At 43.5% G+C, this 24362-nt stretch overlaps 2 protein-coding genes across 3 annotated transcripts in view; one reads left to right on the forward strand and one right to left on the reverse strand.

The window, feature by feature from the left end:
• The window catches only part of TMCO4 (transmembrane and coiled-coil domains 4), an 86177-nt gene extending 84602 nt beyond the window's left edge, over positions 1-1575 (reverse strand). Inside the window, exon 1 of one of the 2 annotated variants that reach the window (XM_066375262.1) lies at positions 1355-1572. The gene's annotated coding sequence lies outside the window, so the exon portion shown is untranslated. Of the gene's footprint in view, positions 1-1354 lie in introns of both variants that reach the window. The other variant, XM_066375263.1, reaches the window with a different exon arrangement.
• The window catches only part of PLA2G5 (phospholipase A2 group V), a 315873-nt gene that overhangs the window by 126157 nt on the left and 165354 nt on the right, over positions 1-24362 (forward strand). The gene's annotated exons all lie outside the window — the stretch shown is intronic.

Consider the following 24362-nt stretch of genomic DNA (forward strand, 5'->3'; position numbering starts at 1 on the left):
ATTGCCAACTCTGAAGTATTGGACCCCTACTGTATGAGGAAACAGAGGCCCAGAGAGGGGGAGTGGTCAGATCTCACAGCTCGGAAGTGGCAGCGCCAGGTTTCAGGCTTTGAGGTTAGTTAGGGCATCCTTTGGACCACTCCCTACCAACCTAGCCCCCTCGCCCTGCAAATCCCCAGGTGGGGGGGAGGGGTGGAAGCTCAGGCTGGCAGAGTATCTCCAACAAGCAAGGGCCAAAGGCTCAGAGGGCTGGAGGCTGTGAGGTTCAGCCACTGTTTGTCATCTTTGCATACTTTGCAGGTTGGGAAGATTCCATCAGTCTCCCCTCTCTGCCCAGCCCCCCATCCCCCCCCCCCCCACACACACTGAAGGGCAGTGTTCTGTTCTACTTTCTGGGGTGCACTCCTGGCAGGCCCACCTGTCTTGTTCATTGCTGTATTCTCAGTGCCTAAACAATGCACACACCAGCACACCATTGATGCTCAATAAATATCTATTGAATGAATGAATGGATGCTCTTAAAGGGGTTTCATGTTTTCTGCAGTGAAATGGACACTGGGTTGGGGAAAGGATTAACCCCCTGACTCTTACTTTGTGTTAGTCAGTAGTCTCTAGACCAAGACCCTGGCTCTAGCCTGGCTGTGCTCTGGACTCCCTGTGTGATCCCAGGGCAGGGCAGAGGACACTGAGATGGCCTACTCTGTGTCTGGCACTGGGTCAGGTCCTTATCCTGTTCTCCTTCCTTGCTCTGTGGTCTGGGAGAAATCACTCCATCTCTCTGAGCCTCAGTTTATTTAGCTGTAAAATCCACCCCAAAGTTGGTCACAGAAATTCTTCCCTCCTCTAACAGTGCTGGTTGAAGAGACATGGCTGGCTTGTAACCCCGAGGGTCTGGGCTTTTCTCCACGTGTTTTTCCCAACCAGTGCATGGCAGTGCACAGAGGAGCTGCGTGGGACCAGGGGAAGCCTAGTGACCCCGTGTGACCTTGAGCAAGTCCACTCTCCTCCTGACTGAGCCCAGAGCAGCGCCTCACCTATCAAAGGAGGGCTGGGTGACTTCTAAGGGTTTGGAGCTCCGAGTTGGGAGGCAGGATGACAACCCGATCGCTCAGCCCGGCCTCAGTTTCCCCAGCTGCCTCCCTACGCGATTTCCAAGGGCACTGCCGGCTCAGAAAGAAAACAAGTCACACCAGTCACACCTTGCTTGTTGGGCGCTCAGCGCTGGGGTGATTCCCGGTAGGTCGGCCCCCACGAGGGGCGGAGGGCGGGGTGGGGGACAAAGGGCCTGCGGGGCCGGCCGCGCGGGAGCTCCCGCGTGGGGCCCGCGGGGCGGCGGCGGGGAGTGGCCCCTTACCTGGTTGTGAAGGCGGCGGCGGCGGCCCCGGCTCCTCCCCGTTGCCGGCGCTGTCTCGGCCGGTCCCGCCGCCTGCCCTGCGCCGCCCCCCAGCCCGGCCGGCCGGCCGCAGGACGTGCGTTGGGAGCGGGGCCTTCCGGACTCCAGCTCGCGGGCTGCGTGTCCCCACCCCGCCCGGCCCGCCGCCACTCTGCGACAGGGGTGCCGGTATCAGGAAGTGACGGGCCTGTCCCGGCGCGAAACTCGGGCTGAGGGTGTGTTTGCCCTGCGGGAGGCAGCGCCCCGCCGGCCGCGGAGAAGGGCCTGCAAGCTGGCTCTGCAGAGTGCTCGCAGGCGCTCGGCCGGACTGGAGGTTCTGAGCAGCGACTGGGCTGGGAATCTTACAAAGCAGATTATGGAAAATCAAAGAACCAGGCACAGAAATACCTTCCCTCCCGTATAGGCAGCACTTTGAAGTTTACAGAGTGTTGATGTATCCATGTGTCCCTGACTTTTCTTTCAGTTTCTCTAAGGCCAAGTTTGGTTTAGTTTCAAGATGTCTGCAGTTAAGGTGTCGGTGCCTGGCACTCTGCTCCCCGACCTTCCTCTTCCTGCCTCTGTTTCCAGGTTTTCATTGCCGTGTCCACATTGGCTGGCATCTGCCAGTCTTCCCTAACCTCAGCCATTGAACAAATGCTCACTGAACACCTACTATGTGCCAGGCACTATTGTAAGTGCAGAGGAATCACATACCAGGCTTCCAGTCCTGTTCTATCTAATCGTAGTATTTCTCAGTCTATGGAATTATTTTGTTCATTTTCTGTTTGCAGTTTCTATCTGCCATCCCCACTAGACTTTTAAAGCCCAGAGAACAGGGATCTTGGCTGCCTTGTCCTCTGCTGTGTGCCCAGCCCCAGGGACTGTGCCAGGCACTTGACAGGTGCTCAGTGTCATTTAATGAATGGTCAAATGGATCTTATTTCCCTAACAACCCTAAGCATACTTGTCACACCCATTCTATAGGACAGGAAACTGAGGCTGGGGTCCAGGCCATTCAGAAGCCACAGAGCTAATGAGGGCCAGAGTGGGAGCATGAATCCCCGCGGCCACAAAGGCGGTTGCTCTTTTTCTCAGTGAAGACAGCCTAGTACCTTGAATGGAAAAGGCAGGGGCGGGGGTGAGTGCCCAGCTATCAGGGCAGAATCTGTGACCCATGCATGTCTTTGTAGAATATTTTGGGCTTCCCTCTGTTCATCTCGCCCTTGGCCAATCAGGACTAAGAATACCACTCTGCCTACCTGTAGGACTATCATGAAGGTCAAATGCATCAATAGTGCACATGCTTTGGGGAGCATAGTGAGTTATATCTGAGCAAGTGGGCCTTATAAAGATAGAATATTGGTGACCATATGGAAGTGATGCCAACAGAAAGCCTCCAGCCAGCCCCCCTCTCAGTGTCTTGTGGCCCCTCCCAGCCAGATTGGCTTTGCGGATCCAGGCATCATTCTGTACAATGTTGTGGCTTTGCCCCCACCCCTCACCCCTCACGCGTGCCTAAATCAGTTAGAGATCCTGTATTGAACATTCTTGACTCTGGACATTGGATCCAGTTACAGCCGTGCCCACAGCCCACCCCACACCCCAGTCACCTGCACTAAACAGCACCTAATCCACCATCAAGGCTATGGCAGGAAAAGGTGGGAAAATAATTATATCCCTCTAGTGTATGCCTTTGGAATTTTGGGGGTTTGGTGTTGGACTTTGAGGAATTTACTTTCCTCTATCTGTAAAAGGAGGGTCATTGTAGCCCCCACAGGGTCATGAGGATTAAATGAGGATATACAGCTAATGTGCTTTGAACAGTGTCTGGTAAATAAGACATGCTCAATAAAAATTAGCTGCTATTATTCTTGGTAAAAGATACTTCTACTAAGTTGTCTTCTATCAACTCCGCCCAAAGGAATGTTTAGGGGATTTTGCTAGAAGGAGAAGCCTTTTCATAACCATTAAGTACTTCAACCAGGATTTACTGAGTAGCAGGTGGGGTCCTAGGCACTGCAGTTACAGCAGGCGAAAGGCTGATGCTGGGGCTGAAGTCACCAGAGGCAGCAAATAAAATTACAGGACACCCAGTTACATTTGCATTTCAGATACACAAGTCAATACTTTCTTAGTAGGATTTATGTCCTGATATTGCCCAGAACATAGTTATATTAAAAATCATTCATTGTGTATCTGAAATTCAAATGTAACTGGGTGTTCTATATTTTATCTGGCAAGTTTAGTGGGGCCCCAACCCCAGAGATTCTGATTCTGTTCTGGCGTTGGGCTAAACATAGGTTTTCTATATAAGCTCACCAGGCATTCTAAGGTGAGCCTAGCACCAGGAACCACTGACAAAAGGCCTGTCTGTGGATTTTATTCTGCATGAGATGGTGAATTGTGGAATGTTTGGGGCAGTGATACAACATAATCTTATCTTTTAAAAGTATCTCACTGGCTCTTTGCGGAGGTCAGAGGGAAAAGAGTGGACACAGGCAACCAGTTAGGAAGCTGTTGCAATAGTCCGGGCTAGGAAGGGATTTCTTGAGCGCCTACTATGGATTAAGCACAATATGGGAAGTATAAAATGGAGGCATAGGTTTTTGGGTCCTGCCCAGACCTACCCAGTTTAGAATTTCTCAGGGTTATGGAAGCCTAGGAATTTATACTTTTAACAAGTTTCCCTGGTGATTCTAGTGAACAATCAGATTTGGAACAACTAAATGATTGAATTCTATTGTCCCAGAAATTACAGAAATCACCATGAATACTATGTAGGGAACATTATCCTTGTGGCTGGCTCTACATGCTTTTCATACATATTTTATATCATTTAACCTATGCAGTTTATACTATTATTAGTCCCATTTTAGAGAGGAAGGAACTGAGATTCAGAGAGGTTAAACAACTTGGCCAGGGTCACTGAGCTACAAGAGCCAGGATTTGATCCCAGATCTGGCTGATTCTGCTACCCTGCCCTCTTATAGGCTTAAATATCAGTACATACACGTTCAAAGATATTTATATGAGTTGCAGATAATGGATACCCAGTAGGGATTGGCTCCTTTGCTATGTCCCACAGATGTCTGCCTTTTCTGGACATAGGTGGGGCCTGGGGTGGCCTGGGTTTTGTTGAATGGAACTGAATTCTGGGGTGATGTCACTGAAGGCAACCCCACATCCTTTCCCCTAGAGCATCTTTATGATGCCATTATGATGAACTTGAGACTGAATGACTCAGAGGATGGTTTATGGTCGCTTCTTTCCTAATGACGCTCGGAAATAAAGTGTTCCCGTGGGGAGGGACTGGACACACCTTTAGAGGAAGGCCAGGGTGAAGGGTATTGCAGATGGTTTATGGTTGCCATGGATATTGTTACATTGCTGAGCAGTCTCTTGTTTGTGTTTCCCAGGTGTTTTTGACCCAAAGAACTTAATATCTTTTTGTTAATTGGGCCATCAGCTGGAATTGACTAAGCTATGTGGCAGGGGTTTGGGGTCAACGCCACTTGGGTTAATATTTTCCCCTATTACTCCTGTGCGTTAGGTACTAATTTTATAGTCCTCTACCTTATCTCATACACAGAGGCTTGGGTGATGACCACCACCTGCTTCATATCTAAGAATGGTTTGCACTTGCCCCTGGTCTCGCCCCTGGTCTGCTATTTTTTTATTTATGAAACCCATATCACTGGTGGCACACAAAATGCCTTTAGCTGGTACATGAACTTGCATTAAATCATTTGGGATCATACATGAAAAAATCAATCCCTTTAATCTTTGTTCTGTTGAGAACAGTTTGATGCTAATCTTTTTTTTGAGGTACAATTTAATTTGTTTCTTATAAACTACTAATCAAAGCCATTAATTAACTCATATTTAAACTATATTTGTGACTTTCAGGTTTGCAGACAAGCAAGCAAAAAAGCATATATATATATCTTTTTTTTTTTTCCTTGTTTTTTTTTTTTTTTTTCATTTCTGAAGCTGGAAACGGGGAGAGACAGTCAGACAGACTCCCGCATGCGCCCGACCGGGATCCACCCGGCACGCCCACCAGGGGCGATGCTCTGCCCACCAGGGGGCGATGCTCTGCCCATCCTGGGCGTCGCCATATTGCGACCAGAGCCACTCTAGCGCCTGAGGCAGAGGCCAAGGAGCCATCCCCAGCGCCCGGGCCATCTTTGCTCCAATGGAGCCTTGGCTGCGGGAGGGGAAGAGAGAGACAGAGAGGAAAGCGCGGCGGAGGGGTGGAGAAGCAAATGGGCCCTTCTCCTGTGTGCCCTGGCCGGGAATCGAACCCGGGTCCTCCGCACGCTAGGCCGACGCTCTACCGCTGAGCCAACCGGCCAGGGCCTATATATATCTTTTTAAAACAACTTTATTGAGATATTTTGACATATAAAATTATATATATTTAAGCATATAATTTTATGTTTTGTATCTGTGTATATCTTGTGAAAAGATCACCCCCAAAAGGCTGAATAACTCCATCCTCTGTACTTGATTACCAGCTGTGGTGTGTGTGTGTGTGTGTGTGTGTGTGTGTGTGTGTGTGTGTGTGTATGTGTGTGTGCGTGCGCGCACACACACACACAGATTTATCCTCTTAGTAAATTTCAAGTGTATGATAAAGTATTGTTACCTATGGTCACATGCTGTATATTAGATCTCCAGAGCTCATGTATCTTGCATAACTAAAAATAACTAAAACCGTGTATCCTTTGATCAATATCACCTCATTTCTCCCCCCTGCCCCCCGCTGCTGCCTCAGTTCCTGGTAGCCTCTGTTCTACTCTCTACTTCTATGAAGTTGGCTATTTTAGATGCCACACGAGTGGGATCACATAGTATTGTCTTTCTGTGTCCGGCTTATTTCACTTACTATAATGTTCTCCAGGTTCATCAGTGTCATAGTGGGAGTGATATCCTTTTTTAAAGCTGCATAATAATCCATTGTACTCCTCTAAAATTTGCTAATAAGCCTTTAAATGTTTTTTAAAATTTATTGATTTGAGAGAGAGAGAGGAAGGGAGAGACAGTCTTCAACTCAGAGGCTTTGGCTATCTAAAATATTGAGTTAGGATTTAATAATTCTGTTATTTATATATTTAATAAACTTTTTATTTTGGGAGGATTTTAGATGGACTGAAATTTATAAAGATAGGACAGAGTTCTTTCTCTTTTACTTAAAATAATTTTTACTTTTTTCAATTACAGTTGACATACAGTATTATAGTAGTTTCAGGTGTACACCCCAGTAATTAGACATCATATAACTTACTAAGTGATCCTCTCAATAAATCTAGTACCCATCTGACACACACAGTTATTACAATACTACTGACTGTATTCCCTATGCTATTCTTTGCATCCTCATCACTATTCTATAACTACGAATTTGTCCTTCTTAATCCCTTCACGACTTTTACATCCATCCCCCCAAATCTCCACCCCCCCCCAATCTGGCAACGGTCAAAATGTTCTCTGTGTCTATGAGTTTGTTTCTATTCTGCTTGTTCATGTATTTTGTTTTATGGATTCCACATATATGTAAAATCGTCTGGCATTTGTCTTTCTCGGTCTGACTTATTTCACTCAGCACAATACCTTCTAGGTCCATCCATGTTGTTGCAGATGGCAAGTTTGCATTATTTTGTTTGTTTGTTTTTTAATTTTTTACAGAGACAGAGAGTGAGTCAGAGAGAGGGATAGACAGGGACAGACAGACAGGAACGGAGAGAGATGAGAAGCATCAATCATTAGTTTTTCATTGTGCGTTGCAACACCTTAGTTGTTCATTGATTGCTTTCTCATATGTGCCTTGACCGTGGGCCTTCAGCAGACCAAGTAACCCTTTGCTGGAGCCAGCAACCTTGGGTTCAAGCTGGTGGGCTTTTTGCTCAAACCAGATGAGCCCGCGCTCAAGTTGGCGACCTCAGGGTCTTGAACCTGGGTCCTCTGCATCCCAGTCCAACGCTCTATCCACTGCGCCACTGCCTGGTCAGGCAAGTTTGCATTATTTTTTACAGCTGAGTCACATTCCACTGTATATATGTACTATTCCTTTATCCATTCATGTATTGATGAACACTTAGGTTGCTCCATTTCAATGATTTTTAACCAGTGTGTCATGGTACACTGGTGTGCAGCAAGAATTTTTAAAACATGCAATACCTGACTATTTAGTCAGGGGCACTGACTTCTTTCCCTTAGATTGTCAGATTGGTTGGAACATCGTCCTGATGCACAAATATTGTGGGTTTGAGCCCCGGTCAGGGTACATATAGGAACAGATTGATGTTGATCTTTGTCTGTCTCTCTCTTCCTACCTCTCTCTCAAAGTCAATAAAATATTTAAAAAAAAAATGACCACAGCCAACACAACAATGACCACAGCCAACACAACCGTCTGGTGTGAATGAATCAAAATTATACCTATTTTTTGGTCAGGTCTGCAACAAATATATTTCTTTGGTGTGCTGCGGAAGTACTTTATGTGTGCAATGAGATGAAATAGATTGAAAATCACTGCTCCATATCTTGGCTATTGTAAATAACGCTGCAATGAATATATGGGTGCATATGTCTTTTCAATTTAGCATTTTGGATTTCTTCAGGTAAATACCCAGAAGTGGAATTGCTGTTTCCTCCTTTGTTTCTTGTTGTAGCCTTTGTTTTAAAGTCTATTTTGTCGAAGTATAAGTATTGCTACCCTATTTTTGAAAATTGTTTTCTATTTTCACAAAATATATATTTTCATCCCTTCGCTTTCAGTCTGTATGTGTCTTTTGATTTGAAGTAAGTCTCTTGAAGATAGCATATGTAAGGTCATGTTTTATTATCCATTCAGCCTCCATATGTCTTTTTTTATTATTGTTTTATTTATTAGAGATGGGGCAGGAAGAGATTGACTTATTCCACTTATTCATGCCATCATTGGTTGATTCTTGTATGTTCCCTGACCTGGAATCAAACCCTCATGAGACAACACTCTAATCCAGGGGTCCCCAAACTACAGCCCGTGGGCCGCATGCGGCCCCGTGAGGCCATTTATCCGACCCCGGCCCATTTCCGGAAGAGGCACCTCTTTCATTGGTGGTCAGTGAGAGGAGCATAGTTCCCATTGAAATACTGGTCAGTTGGTTGATTTAAATTTACTTGTTCTTTATTTTAAATATTGTATTTGTTCCCATTTTGTTTTTTTACTTTAAAATAAGATATGTGCAGTGTGCATAGGGATTTGTTCATAATTTTTTTTTTATAGTCCGGCCCTCCAACGGTCTGAGGGACAATGAACTGGCCCCCCATGTAAAAAGTTTGGGGACCCCTGCTCTAATCAACTAAGCTACCCAGCCAGTGCCAACCTCCATAAGTTTTTTTTTTTTATTGGAGCATTTAATCCATTTGCACTTAAAGTAATTGTTGGCCCTGGCCAGTTGGCTCAGCAGTAGAGTGTCAGCCTGGCATATGAAAGTCCTGGGTTTGATTCCCGGCCAGGGCACACAGGAGAAGCACCCATCTGCTTCTCCACCCTTCCCCCTCTCCTTCCTCTCTGTCTCTCTCTTCCCCTCCCGCAGCCAAGGCTCCACTGGAGCAAAGTTGGCCTGGGCACTGAGGACGGCTCCATTGCCTCCAACTCAGGAGCTAGAATGGCTCAGATTGCAGCAGAGCAATGCCCCAGATGGGCTGTGCATCGCCCCCTGGTGGGCTTGCTGGGTAGATCCCTGTTGGGCACCTGCAGGAGTCTGTCTGACTGCCTCCCTGCTTCTAACTTTGGAAAAATACAAAAAAATTAATAAATAAAAATAAAGTAATTGATAGGTATATATTTATTGCAAATTTATTATTCATATTTTTAATCCTTTTCTTCTTCTTAAAGAAGACCTTTCAACATTTCTTGGAATACTGGTTTCTTGGTGATGAACTCCTTTAGCTTTTTCTTGTTTAGGAAGCTCTTTATCTGTCCTTTGATTAGTAAACATGACAGCTTTGCTGTGTAGAGTAATCTTGGTTGTAGGTCCTTTCTTTTCATCACTTTGAATATTTCTTACCATGCCCTTCTGGCCTGCAGTGTTTCCACTGAGAAATCAGCTGATTATCTTATGGATGCTCCCTTGTAGGTAACTAACTGCTATTCTCTTGCTGCTTTTTAAATTCTCTGTCTTTAACCTTTGGCATCTTAATTATGACGTGTCTTGGTGTGGGCTTCTTTGCATTCATTTTGTTTGGGACTCTGCACTTTCTGGACTTGTGTGTCTATATCAGGGGTTGTGTCGGGAGCCGATCCACTAATGCTGGCTAACAAGGTCACAGCAGGAGAAGACCCACAACTGCTGGCTGACAAGGTCACAGCAGGAGAAGACCCACAACTGCTGGCTGACAAGGTCACAGCAGAAGAAGATCAAAAACTGCTGATTGACAAAGTCACAGCAGAGAAGACCAATGGCTGCGGGGTGACAAAGTCACTGCAGTGAAGACCAATGGCTGTGGGGTGACAAAGTCACTGCAAAAGGAAAGGCACGATACTTCCCCCTTTGATTTTTTTAATTAATCTGGCCTTATATCCCCCCTTTTTCTGGGTGTGTGCTATTATTTGTGGCACAGGGATAATAGTACCGTACTTTCCCTGTAGATTTGTAGTAATTTCTTTGGAAATGAGACAGAGGGTGTGAGTTCCACAGAAAAGCCTGTAAGCCCCTTGAACTGGGCTCATAGACATAAGAGGCTGGCTATGATATCCCTCATAAAGGGTTAAGTTTGTAGGAGAATTCCTTCTTAATCATGTTAGAAAGAATAGATTGTGACTTGTGACTAGGTAGGAGGCAGTGGCTGTGTACAGAGCACCTCTCGGCCTTCACTTAATTCAACATTTTTCCTCCTAGCCTTTTCATGTAATAGAGTTAAGAAACATTCCTTTCTTCTTGCTTATTTGATCTGCAGATAGTGATACACTCTGAGAAGAATAGAGGTAGAACTTAACTAGTGTTTAAATATAATAAATAAGTAATATTTGACTAGACAATAGTATCTTAGGTAAGGTATAATAAAATGGCCCATTGTGTGGCCTAGGATGAAAGCGCAGTCAGCAAGAAAAGAGTGTTTTACTAAGAGAATTGTCTTTTGACTAAAGGCAATTGCTAGGCTTTCTCAATGAGATGTTCTCATAAGATTTACATACTTTCCAAAATTCTTTAATAATAAGAGAAATATAGAAAAATCCATAGAAGTAATAACAATTAATGTCTTATGTTGCTACTAGGCTATCTTGCAAGTGCACTCTGTATATCTTTGGGTGAAAGCTATTCTTAATGTTCTGTCAATTTCTTTATAGGCAAGCCTTTTAGAATCTTGTGAGAAAAAGTAGGACACTGCTTAAACTCAAAGCCATTTATCTGAGCAAACGGTTGTCCATTGTTAGTCCTTAATAATCTCGTCTGCTAATCTCTCTCTGCCCCTTAACTCACAACAGCAGTAAAGTTAGTTAACTTTTAGTACTAATACCTTAAAAGCTTTTACCGATGTTGTTATCACTATTCAAGTTATTTTGTATTTTGAATGATTTGCTACCTGGTTTGTAATTTATAGATATAAATTAACTGTTATCCAGGAACATGTAAACATAGTGAAACAGAAGCAATGATTAACACCATGTAATTGTAACTCAGTGTGTGTGTATAAAAAGGGAGCTATACTAGCATTGAGCGGAGATGCCTGGCAGTAAATGCTAACTAGAGAATAAAGAGAAAGAAAAGAATTCGGCTCTCTCACTCGATCTCGCCGACGCCGTCTCTTCCTGTGGGACCCCTGGATCCCCCCCGGGGCTGGACCCCGGCATTTGGCGCCCGATACAGGGACCTACAGGTAATCCCCCCTCGTTGTCTCGGGACGGCTAGGACTCCACTCAGGGTGCTGCAGACCCCCCTGTAAGAAAGACAGGGTGAGGATAGGTGGAGAATTTCAGAACTTAAGATTTTGAGAAGTCATGGGCCATACTGAGTCTAAAGAAAGAAGACTCTTTATGAAAGTTATTAAGTATACACTTTCCCAAAAAGGAGTTAAGGTCTCCTCTAAACAAGTAGCTCGTTTTATGAAATTCGTACAAAAATGTTCTCCATGGTTTCCAGATGAGGGAACGCTTGATTTTGAGAAATGGGTTAAAGTTGGAGAAGATTTAAAACTTTATTATGAGCTACATGGACCAGAAAAGGTTCCAGTTGATACATTTGCTTTATGGAGCTTGATTAAAGATGCCTTAAATCCAGAACATGAGATGCATAAACTTTCTAAGGCAACTGCTCCTCCAAAAGAAGAGACTCCGTTAATTAGAAGTAAAAGGCAGTCTCAAGATACTACAAATCATGCTATGGCCTCTTTAAAATTAAGTAAACATCAGGATGATAGTGAAAATCTTTTATCTCCAAAAGATGAGGCTGAATTAGAAGATGAGGCAGCTAAATATAATAGGGATAATGAGGATTGGAAGTCAAAAACAGTCTTGCCCATATTATATCCCTCCAAGACTGACAAAAAGGATGAAAATAAGGCTATTAAAATGTCTTTGCCTCTACCAGTACAATCACCAGATGTTAATGAAAAGAAAAAATCATCAGGGTTAATAGGGTTGCAGAAGGCAATTCAAGCTTCTTGCGACCAAGGGGAAACTGATTTGGCATTATGTTTCCCTGTGGCTGTGGCTGGTGAATTTGATGAGGAGGATCCTACATGGGAGCCGCTTTCTTATAAATTATTGAAAGAGTTGAAAATGGCTTGCAGTCAATATGGACCCACCTCTCCTTATACTATGTCTTTGATAGAAACAGTTTCTCATAATTGGATGACTCCTTATGATTGGGAACAAGTGGCTAAAGCTTGTTTATCTGGAGGAAATTATCTCCTTTGGAGAGCTGAATATGAGGAGCAAGCTAAACAACAGGCAGTTAGGAACAGGAGGACACATAATCCTGTGATTAGAGAAATGATTACGGGAGAAGGAGAATTTGCTGATGTTAGTGAACAGTTAAAACTTTCTAAACCAGCTTTGATACAAGTGAATAATTGTGCTATATCAGCTTGGAGAAAGTTGCCAGCTTTGTCTGGTGGAGATGTTACTGTGGTAGGAGTAAAACAGAAAGGTGATGAACCTTATGAGGAGTTTGTTGCTCGGTTGATTCAAGCAGTAAGAAGAGTTATTTCAAATGAGGCGGCAGGAGATATTATAATTAAACAGTTGGCTTATGAAAATGCTAATTCCACTTGCCAGGCTATGTTGCGGTCAGTGAGGAGAGAAGGAACGATAGGAGATTTCATCAAAGCCTGTCAGGATGTAAATCCTGCTTTTGTTCAGGGAGTAACTATTGCTGCAGCTTTAAAAGGAGAAACGTATCCTCAATTTATTAAGACCATGTATCAAGGAAAAATGCCTTCTGTCAATGAAGCTTCCTCTAAGGGAAGTCTTACTTGCTTTACTTGTAATCAAACGGGTCACTTTAGCCGACAATGCCCTAACAAGAGTGGGCAAGCAGGCCCAGGAGTGCAAGGGACAGCTCCCGTAATTAATAATGCTAATAATAATGTCCCATTGCCTAAGACTTTGTGTCCACGCTGTCAAAAAGGATATCATTGGGCAAAGCAGTGCCGTTCTAAATTTCACAAAAACGGACAGCCGTTAGGACCAAATTTAGGAATAGAATGGCAGCCCCCACATAATTCAAATCTGACAAGTAATCAAAGTAGCAATCAGGGAAACTGGCAAGGGGGCCAGCCTCAGGCCCCGATAACAATTGGGGCCAGCCTGAATCCATTTGTCAACTCCGGTCTGTCTCAGACCCCACTCGGGCCTCCCCCGTGGCTCCATGCAAAATATGAGAAGCAAGCCTCTTGTGGGGGTTGAAATGGAGGGATTTCAGCTGCCGGTTGTAGCAGCTATTAGAATTTAAGAATAATTAGAGACTGAGATGAGTTTTAAAGTTGTGTTATTATCTGATTTTCTTTAGTAAAATAGAAAGACTTAAGAGTTTGGAAAAATTACAGGTTTTTTTTGTTCTCCTCTTTCTCTCAACTCATTTTATTTCTTTCCTGTTCTATGCCTGAAAAGAGGGCAAAGGGAACACCTGTTTGGATATGGCTAAACAGAATCTCATAAACGGCCGTTCTTGAAACTTTTCAAGAGAGAGTTCTGTATGGTTTCTATCCAATATGTTCCAATCAGAATAGCCCTGTGTAAAAATCAAGCAGGCCATACTCTAATCTCTAAAATCCCGGGTTTTTCTCTAATTTGTCTGATTTGTCTACTTTGTCTGATTCCTGTTTGTGTTTGGTCTTTGTTTAATGTTGTCTAAATGTGATTTTTTAAGTTCTTGCATGCAAAAATTGAATATGCCGGCTCTAATATTATAAAAATATCATCCCTACAAATTTATAATTTTAATTGAAACAAGTAAAGCGCGCTCATTTAAATTTAAATAATATGAAATATGAATCCTAAAGACTTGTTAATTTTGACTAAACTGCTTCAAGCTTCAGGCTGCTTGCTGTGGCTACAGAGCATAAAGCAGAGTAGATTTGCCTAACAAAGGTGTAGATTTTTTTAATATAGAAAAATAATGAAAGCCACACTAGAATTTTCCAGCTTTAATGTGTTCTTTAAATTGCCTGTTAATTAATAGAATAGAAATGTTTTTATGAATATAGAAAACTCATATACTGGAACTCCTGCAAATCTTCTTTATCATACTTTTTACTTTAAAAAATTTCTTTTAAATGCTGATATACAGGATTATTCAACACCTGAGACACTGGAATCTGGATCTGGATACAGGTCAATGGAAAGGTCCAGATGTAATTTTAACTCAAGGGAGAGGGTATGCTTGTATATTTCCACAGGACGCTGACTCGCCTCTTTGGATCCCAGACCGGCTGATTCGCCATGTGTCACCAGAGGCCTCCACTGCCACTGCTGCCCCCTCCCAGCCAGAAGGAGACTTCTGTGCCACCCGCATCACCAGTGACTTTCCAGCAAAGGCCATCAAGGAGCTCTCTGTATAATCCTGTTACTCGAGTGATGCAGCGATTGTCACTACAGGAAGCTAGACGACCTCCCTATCAACGGATGGCTCGCTCTACTCGAACTGTCAACCCACCAACCTGGGGCCAGTTGAAGGCATTGACTGTGAGGGCTGATTTAATTTGTCATCGACAAAACATACATCGTAACCCTGCTAATATGTTTATTACTATGCTAGCTGTACTTTCAATTCAGGTACTTAATGTTGAGGCTACTGAACAAAACAAATCTTATTGGGCTTATATTCCAAATCCACCATTAGTTAAGCCTGTTACTTGGGGAGGAGATGATATACCTGTGTTTAATAATCATACTAAGTTTTTAGGAGGATCATGTAGTTCTTTTATTATGCATAAAACTAATTCAAATTTCTCATTTCATGGGAAAACGGATAAGGTACCTATATGTTTTATGTTTAATAATACTCACAAGATTTCTGGATGTTTTCCTACTACACTTAAGACTATTTTGACTGACTCTCCTAAAAGTAATAAACCTGGACACCCAACAAGAGACTTATGGTCTCTCACAATTTTAATGCCTGGAGGCCCTGACACCCATGAGTATAATCCTGTTACATTGCCTCCTAAGGGATTTCACCCATGTGAACTTTATCCTCCAAAAAAGGCAACTCAAGAGCCTTACTGGTGGTCTGTAGAGAATAGATTTGGTTTTCCCCCATGGCAAGAATGTGCATATTACAATTATATGAATTATACCGCATATGCTGTTAATTTCACTGTACAAGATTGGTCTAGTCCTTATTCTGAATATGATTATAGAAAATTAGTGCAGAAAATGAAAGACGATTACAGTTGGTCAGATAAATATAATCCTTTAAATAAAATCGTCACACGTTGGCAGTCTGCTGGATAGATACCTGCACAGCTGACTTATCAGGATGAATTAACCACCAGGTATCAAACAAAGCTTTGGCAGCTAATTGCAGCTGCTGCACCAGCATATTTGGTTAGGCCTTACCCTTATCCTGCTCAGAATATTTTTGTTCAGGCTTGTGTACCGGCTCCTTATGTACTCTTGATTGCTACAATAGACAGTAATCTTTCTGTTAGTACTTATAATTCTATATTTAGCATTTCCTGCTCTCGCTGTGTTTTAACAAACTGTCTATCTTATGACACCAAAGCTCAAGTTATGTTTATTTTGCGGCAGCCACCTTATGTGATGTTACCTGTTAGCCTGTCTCAGCCTTGGTATGATGACCCAGGGTTGCATGCACTACAGGCTGCTTCTGAAGCGCTTGCTCACCATCGAGGAAAGCGATTTGTTGCCGAATTGATTTTGGGAATTACTGCTCTTATTGCTATTATAGGATCTGTAGCTGCTTCCACCACTGCTTTAGCTCAATCAGTTCACACTGCAAATCATGTGGATAGTTTATCTCGTAATATATCTCTTGCATTAGCAGTACAGGAGACTATAGATAGGAAGTTAGAATTGAAAGTGAATGCTTTAGAAGAGGCTTTTATTCACATATGTAATGAGTTGTTAGCTATGAAAGCTAGAATGACTCTTAGATGCCATGCAGGATTCAGGTGGATATGTGTGACTCCTTTAGAATACAATCAGTCTATCATAGCATGGAATAATGTACAGAATCATTTGTTAGGTGTATGGAATAATAGTGATATTAGTTTAGATTTGAAGGAATTACATCAGCAGATACAAAACTTAGGACATTCAGGCTCTTTAGTCTCTGCCTCAGAAGTAGCTGATCAATTTGTTGAAAACATTAAAAGTATGTTTTCTATGCATAGCCTGACCTCTCTGGCTACTGATATAGGCATAATAATAGCTGTGGCAATTATCACTCTTCTTGTCCTTCCAGTCATGTTCCGACTCTTAAACAGCAATCTCAGAGAAACAACGGTGAAAATACAAAAGCTTTATTTAAATAATAAAAAAGGGGGAGATGTCGGGAGCCGATCCACTAATGCTGGCTAACAAGGTCACAGCAGGAGAAGACCCACAACTGCTGGCTGACAAGGTCACAGCAGGAGAAGACCCACAACTGCTGGCTGACAAGGTCACAGCAGAAGAAGATCAAAAACTGCTGATTGACAAAGTCACAGCAGAGAAGACCAATGGCTGCGGGGTGACAAAGTCACTGCAGTGAAGACCAATGGCTGTGGGGTGACAAAGTCACTGCAAAAGGAAAGGCACGATACTTCCCCCTTTGATTTTTTTAATTAATCTGGCCTTATATCCCCCCTTTTTCTAGGTGTGTGCTATTATTTGTGGCACAGGGATAATAGTACCGTACTTTCCCTGTAGATTTGTAGTAATTTCTTTGGAAATGAGACAGAGGGTGTGAGTTCCACAGAAAAGCCTGTAAGCCCCTTGAACTGGGCTCATAGACATAAGAGGCTGGCTATGATATCCCTCATAAAGGGTTAAGTTTGTAGGAGAATTCCTTCTTAATCATGTTAGAAAGAATAGATTGTGACTTGTGACTAGGTAGGAGGCAGTGGCTGTGTACAGAGCACCTCTCGGCCTTCACTTAATTCAACATTTTTCCTCCTAGCCTTTTCATGTAATAGAGTTAAGAAACATTCCTTTCTTCTTGCTTATTTGATCTGCAGATAGTGATACACTCTGAGAAGAATAGAGGTAGAACTTAACTAGTGTTTAAATATAATAAATAAGTAATATTTGACTAGACAATAGTATCTTAGGTAAGGTATAATAAAATGGCCCATTGTGTGGCCTAGGATGAAAGCGCAGTCAGCAAGAAAAGAGTGTTTTACTAAGAGAATTGTCTTTTGACTAAAGGCAATTGCTAGGCTTTCTCAATGAGATGTTCTCATAAGATTTACATACTTTCCAAAATTCTTTAATAATAAGAGAAATGTAGAAAAATCCATAGAAGTAATAACAATTAATGTCTTATGTTGCTACTAGGCTATCTTGCAAGTGCACTCTGTATATCTTTGGGTGAAAGCTATTCTTAATGTTCTGTCAATTTCTTTATAGGCAAGCCTTTTAGAATCTTGTGAGAAAAAGTAGGACACTGCTTAAACTCAAAGCCATTTATCTGAGCAAACGGTTGTCCATTGTTAGTCCTTAATAATCTCGTCTGCTAATCTCTCTCTGCCCCTTAACTCACAACAGCAGTAAAGTTAGTTAACTTTTAGTACTAATACCTTAAAAGCTTTTACCGATGTTGTTATCACTATTCAAGTTATTTTGTATTTTGAATGATTTGCTACCTGGTTTGTAATTTATAGATATAAATTAACTGTTATCCAGGAACATGTAAACATAGTGAAACAGAAGCAATGATTAACACCATGTAATTGTAACTCAGTGTGTGTGTATAAAAAGGGAGCTATACTAGCATTGAGCGGAGATGCCTGGCAGTAAATGCTAACTAGAGAATAAAGAGAAAGAAAAGAATTCGGCTCTCTCACTCGATCTCGCCGACGCCGTCTCTTCCTGTGGGACCCCTGGATCCCCCCCGGGGCTGGACCCCGGCAGGGTTGGGAACCTATGGCTCGTGAGCCAGATGTGGCTCTTTTGATGGCTGCATCTGGCTCACAGACAAATCTTTAATAAAAAAAATAACGTTAAAAATATAAAACATTCTCATGTATTACAATCCATTTATTTCCTACCATTCATGTTCATGGTTGCGGGTGGCTGGAGCCAATCACAGCTGTCCTCCAGGACAACACCAAATTTTTATTGGATAATGCATAACGTACATGGGTCATTGTATGGCTCTCATGGAATTACATTTTAAAATATGTGGCGTTCATGGCTCTCTCAGCCAAAAAGGTTCCCAACCCCTGGTCTATATCCTTCACCAGATTTGGAAAGTTTTCTATTATTATTATTTCATTTGGTTTTCAATTCCTTGATTTCACTCATCTTCCAGAACGTCTGTGGTGTGAATATTGGTATGCTTAGAGTTGTCCCAGAGGCTCCTTATATTATCTTCAATATTTTTGGATTATTTTTTCTTTTTGCTGTTCTGATTAGGTGTTCCCTGCTTCTTTATCTTCCAAATTGTTGATTTAATCCTCAGCTTCATCTACTCCACTGTTGATTCCAAGTCTTGGTGTGGCTTCCTCTTTATATCACCCTCAGTTATAGGACTTCTGTTTGGCTAGATTTCAGGTGGTTCTGAATGATGGTTGTTCTGTGGCTTAGTTGTAATTTTGATGTGATTGTGGGAGGATTCGAGTATTGCATTTACTTATACCACCATCCTGACCAGAACCTTCAGAAATCTGAACTAAGAACCATAGGTCCCTCACCCTGTTTCCCCAGTGTTAACATCTTACATAATGATGTCGCATTTGTCAAGACTAAGAAACCAATATTGGTACATTACTATGAACTGAAGTACAGATTATATTCTCTCGTTTTTCTACTAACGTCCTTTTGCCATCCCAGAATCTAATCCAGGATACCCCACTGCACATAGTGTTATTTATTTTCCTTAAGATATATACCTTTCTGTTAGGATGGCCAGCCACTGCTGCGAATATCTAGTGCTGACCAACACAGTGGCTGAAATCATAATGACCCTGATGATTTATAGAACATAAAAATTCAGAGATATGTGGTTTCAGAGTGGCCCAGGGGCTCAGTGACATCAGTAAGGACCTAAGCTCTTTTCATATTTCATTATCCTTAGCATGTTGGTTACTGTCTTTTGCTGTGTTCCTGTGGTCCAAAGATGACTCATTTAGTTGCAAGCAGCTCCAGCAGTTATGTGCTAATTCAGAAAAAGAAAAAGGGAGCTGTCCTCATCAGCTTTTCCTTATGGGCTTCTCTCCCATGGTCAGGGTGGAAATGATTTCCCAGAAGCTGCCTTGCTATGATCACATGTCTGCATCACATGATCACCCTTGGTGGCAAGGGAGTCTTGGAAAAAAAGGATCTGGCAAAGGGGACTGGCTTAGACTCCTGTGGGTGGGAACAGGTCAGTCCTGACATTTGCAGATCTCAGGGAAAGAGCACAAAAGAATATATAAAACATGTCCTAACCTCCCAACCTGACAGATACACCTTCAAAACCACCTGGAGGGTCAGGTATGAACTTAGATTCCTTCAACTCTTTGATTAAACAAGCCAATACATTCATCTTTTTGCCTGTCTTGAGCAGCTGATGTTTTCTGGGGATGTCCTATGTGCAGGTTCACTGAACTAAATATCCCTACTGTGATCTCATTTGATGCTCACAACTCAATGATTATTTCCTCACTTTATAGATGTAAAAACTGAGGTTCAGAGAGTTTAAGAGACTCATTCATTCATCCAGTAAGAATTGAGATTCAAACCAAATATATTACCTCTTGAGCAACCCACAAACTCAAAACCCCTGGATGAGGTGGGTTTGGATGGGGAGGCATTACAGTGTGGGATTAGCCCTGGGCATCAGTCTCAGACCTATCTTTTGCCCTAAAACTGTTTAGACTCCTATAGTATTGTTATGTTAGGCTTAAATTTTTTTAAATCTGTGATATATATACGCAAAGAGGCACATGCAAAAGATAGGCACTGTTTGTACCTAATTAGAAAGTAACTACCTCCCTTTGTTGTTACCACCTAAGTCAAGAAATAGAACATTACCAGTATTCCAGAAGCTGTATGAATGCCTCTGTCTAGTCTTTCTTCTCTAGAGCAAACCCTTGTCTATCAGTATTCAGGTTTCATTCAGCTGTTTGACTTTAGTATATATATGTGTGTATCTTACTTCCCTGGCTAAGGTGGCAGTGGTGGGGGTGGGGGTGGTAAGGATCGTCTCTTCCTCTGTACTTCTTTGCCTCTCGCACTCACCAGGCACATGACAGGTGCTCACATACATTTGTTGACAGGCTGACTGGGATAGGTGATCACTTACTATGTGTTGGCAACTGTGCCAGATGTTTTACATGTCATCTTGTTGCATTGTCACAACTCATCTATCAGGTAGACCTGATTATCCTGCATTTCCAAACAAGAAAACTAAGGTTCAGGAAAGGCATATGTCATGGCCAAGGTCACGCGGAGAGTGAATGGTAGGATTTGGTTTTGTACCCAGGTCTGTCAGACCGAGGGGCCTACTTTGTCCATGGATTGTTTTGTTGGCTGTGGGGAAGGCGAGGAAGGATGGGGGAGAGGTGGGGAGGGGGTGTTGGTATAGTGCTTAAGAGGGGGGCTCTGAGCTGGACTGGACTGCCTGCTTTTAAACCCCAGATCTGCCACTTGGGCAAAAATTACTTACCTTCTCTGTGCTTTAGTCTCTTACCTGAATAGGGGTTTTGTGTTGATTCAGTAAGATGACGTATAAAGTGTCTAGCATAATAAATAAGTGTACTTACCCCCAAGGGATGAACAGTAGCCTGCATGTGGTAAGCACTGGATAAATATTAGCCACCGTGATCGATGCTGTTATGTTGGAACTGCTGTATCCACAGCTCCATTGTAGGCTGTTCATTTCACAGATCGGCTCCAGTGAAGGGCCTCTGGCTAGATGTCTGGAGAACTAGAGCTTGTTTCTTCTGGGAGTCATGAAGCCAACAGAATGGAGACTAGCCTCCTCTGACTGTGGCTGGCCTGAGCTCCAAGGCAGTGTTTTCCTGTCTGACCTACCTCTGAGCAGAGCTGACCTGGGAACCTCCCTCCTGGGCCTGACATCAGGGTAGCCTCACCACAAGGTCAGGCTGGCTCTTGGGAGGTTTAGAGTATGGGGTGGAGGTGGCCCCCTGGCTCCCTGGCCTGTGACATTGCAGATTGCTTCGGCTTTGGAAGGGCTGTGGATCATGGTGAAAAAATTTCAGCAACTGGGGGCCTGGACAGCTCCTGTATTGGTTCAGGAATATTGGTTGCAAGCAACAGAAACTGATCCTGGCTATCTAAAGAAATATGTATTGTAGAGGAGAATCTTGAGTGTTCATTGAATCAACCAGAGGCTCAGGGACCAGAGCTGTGGAGCCCACCTGGTCTGCTGCTGCCGCTGCCTCTTTCAAACCTGCATCCCTCCTTTACGAGCCCCAGATTCATCACTATTCTCAAGTTCTGGGAAAGAGCATGTGACCTACATCATGTGACCACCTCAGCTGAAATGGGAGGTGGGTAGAGGAAGGACCAAGAACCCCAGCTGGTGTAGTGGTTGCTGGTGGAAGTCTCCCTTTCTTAGAAAGGGAGATGGAGGGGCCAACCGGAGGGGTGCAGCTGAAAATATAACACAGTCAAAGGAAAGAAGTGAAGACAAATGTTCACTCTAGTTTTGTCCTCTTTGAAGATCTTGTGGTGGGTATTCAAGCATCCTGAGAGACATGCTTGCCTGCTTTGCTATGCAGACGGGCTGCGGACAGAGCAGTGTGGGCCAGTGGGAAGTGCAGACATAGCTTTGGTGTCAGTCAGTTCAGATTCTAGTACCTCACTCACTTGTTTGCACCCTTGGTCAAGTGAGTGCCTTAGCATGCTGGGTTTTAACTCTTCAATTTGTGAAATAGGGGCAATAATTCAGTAATTCTCATATGGTTGTTGCAAAAATTAAGGATAATTTAGGAACCATAGATTCTGATTTCAACTCCATCTCTGATATATTAGGTGCTTTTTTGGGGGGTGGATGTCAGGGATTCTCTGAACATTGCTTTCCGATCCACAAAATGGGAGAAGATCTAATCTTGGGAGTTCATCAGACTTGATCTTGAGCCCTACATTGCCACTTACGTGCTATAAGACTCTGGGCGTGTTACTTAGATGAATTTGAAGTAGCTCAGCGAAGGGGCATGTTGTGAGCATAGACACAGGAGAATACTGCACTAGTTTCCTAGGGCTGCCACACCAGGCGCCACAACACCTTGTTTCTTAAACAACCGGAATGTATTGGCTCACGCAGTTCTGGAGGCTGGAAGTCCAAGGTCAAGGTGTCGGCAGGGTTGGTTCCTGCTGAGAACTCTGTAGGAGAATCTATGTCATGACTCTCTCCTAGCTTCTGGTGGCACGCTGGCCACTGGCTTTCCTTGGCTTCTGCCGCATCACCCTGGGCTCCACTTTTGTCATCATGATGTTCTCCCTGTGTGACTTTGTACTGTCTTCCCTTCATGTGTGTCTGTCTCTGGGTCCAAATTCCCCCTTTTTATAAGGACACCAGCCATGTTGTTTTAGGGCTCACTTTAGTGACCTCATTTTAACTTGATTATCTCTATAAAAACCTTATTTCCAAATGAGATCACATTCTAAAGTAGTGGGGTTGGGGCTTCCTCCTACCTTCTTCTGGGGAGGGGGACGTAGTTCAACCCATAACAGGCACTTTGCATATATTACTTTTCCTTCCTTATCAAGGTTTCTTACCAAATAAAATTAAATACCCTGCTCACTACTTGGAACAGAACAGATGCTCAATCAATATTTATTTGTTGAATAAATAAATGCATGGTTGGATCCTAGATTTCATGGTGTTGTGAATTGTTCAGAGTTCTCTACTGACCCAGGAAATATTTCTCTGTTTAAAAAAAAGTGACCTCAAGATCTTCTAACAAGACTACAAAGTTCATAAGAATAGCTCCAGGCAGTTTCAAGAGCCAGGATCTGACTTCTCTTTGAATGTGTTCTATGCTGTTCCAAGAAGTTGCGGGACCGTCTTTCATTCCCAGGAAGGCTTTCCTTCGCCACAGACAGAGAATTAACTGCTCTAGCACAGCTGAACAATTTCCTCCAGTCATCTGCAGAGAGGTCCCAACAACAAACAAGGTGAGATGAGGACATGGCAACGGGCAATGGTACAGGTAGGCACCCACCACCCTCTGCATCTTTTTTTTTTTTTTGTATTTTTTTTTTCTGAAGCTGGAAACGGGGAGAGACAGTCAGACAGACTCCCGCATGCGCCCGACCGGGATCCACCCGGCACGCCCACCAGGGGCGAAGCTCTGCGCCTCCGGGGTGTCGCTCTGCCGCGACCAGAGCCACTCTAGCGCCTGGGGCAGAGGCCAAGGAGCCATCCCCAGCCCGGGCCATCTTTGCTCCAATGGAGCCTTGGCTGCAGGAGGGAAGAGAGAGACAGAGAGGAAGGAGGGGGAGGGGTGGAGAAGCAAATGGGCGCTTCTCCTATGTGCCCTGGCCGGGAATTGAACCCGGGTCCCCCGCACGCCAGGCCGACGCTCTACCACTGAGCCAACCGGCCAGGGCCTTTTTTTCTTTTATTTTAGCAAGCTAGAGAGAGGGACAGATAGGGACAAATAGTCAGGAAGGGAGAGGGATGAGAAGCATCAATTCATAATTGCTACACTTTAGTTGTTCATTGATTGCTTCTCGTATGTGCCTTGAACGGGGGGCTCCAGCTGAGCCAGTGATCCCTTGCTTGAGCCAGTGACTTTGGGCTCAAGCAAGCGACCATGAGGTCATGTCAACTATCCTATGCTCAAGCCAGTGACCCTGCACTCAAGCTGGTGAGCCCGATGAGCTCAAGCTCAAACCAGCGACCTCAGGGTTTTGAACCTGGATCCTCAGCATCCCAGGTTGACACTCCATCCACTGCACCACTACCTGGTCAGGAGAAAGCCATCTCATTTTTATCACTCTCTTTTCTTTCTCTTTAGCATAGACAACAGATTCTGGAATTCTCTGGTCTCTCTGAGTACCTGACCACTGAAATTTGGAGTCTCCTCTCAATTTGGAGCTTAGTTTTCTATTTTTCCTTGCAAGCCTGCACGTGGCGACTAGCTTCCTGGTTGTTTTGGAACTGCATGCAAAAGATACAGCATGATGGGGCAGGAATAACCCTTTGCCAGGGAGCTCTAAAAGTGGCCAGCTGTGCAATGTAAGGCTGATGAATTTACCCCTCTGATCCTCAGTCTCCTTGTTGTCAAATGATCTCTATTACATAAGCTATTATGAAAATTCAGCCAGATAATGCATATAAAGCAGTTTTGCAGGGCTTGGCACATAGCAGACACTCAATTA

This window comes from Saccopteryx leptura, chromosome 3 (assembly GCF_036850995.1).
Source record: "Saccopteryx leptura isolate mSacLep1 chromosome 3, mSacLep1_pri_phased_curated, whole genome shotgun sequence".
NCBI lineage: Eukaryota > Metazoa > Chordata > Mammalia > Chiroptera > Emballonuridae > Saccopteryx > Saccopteryx leptura.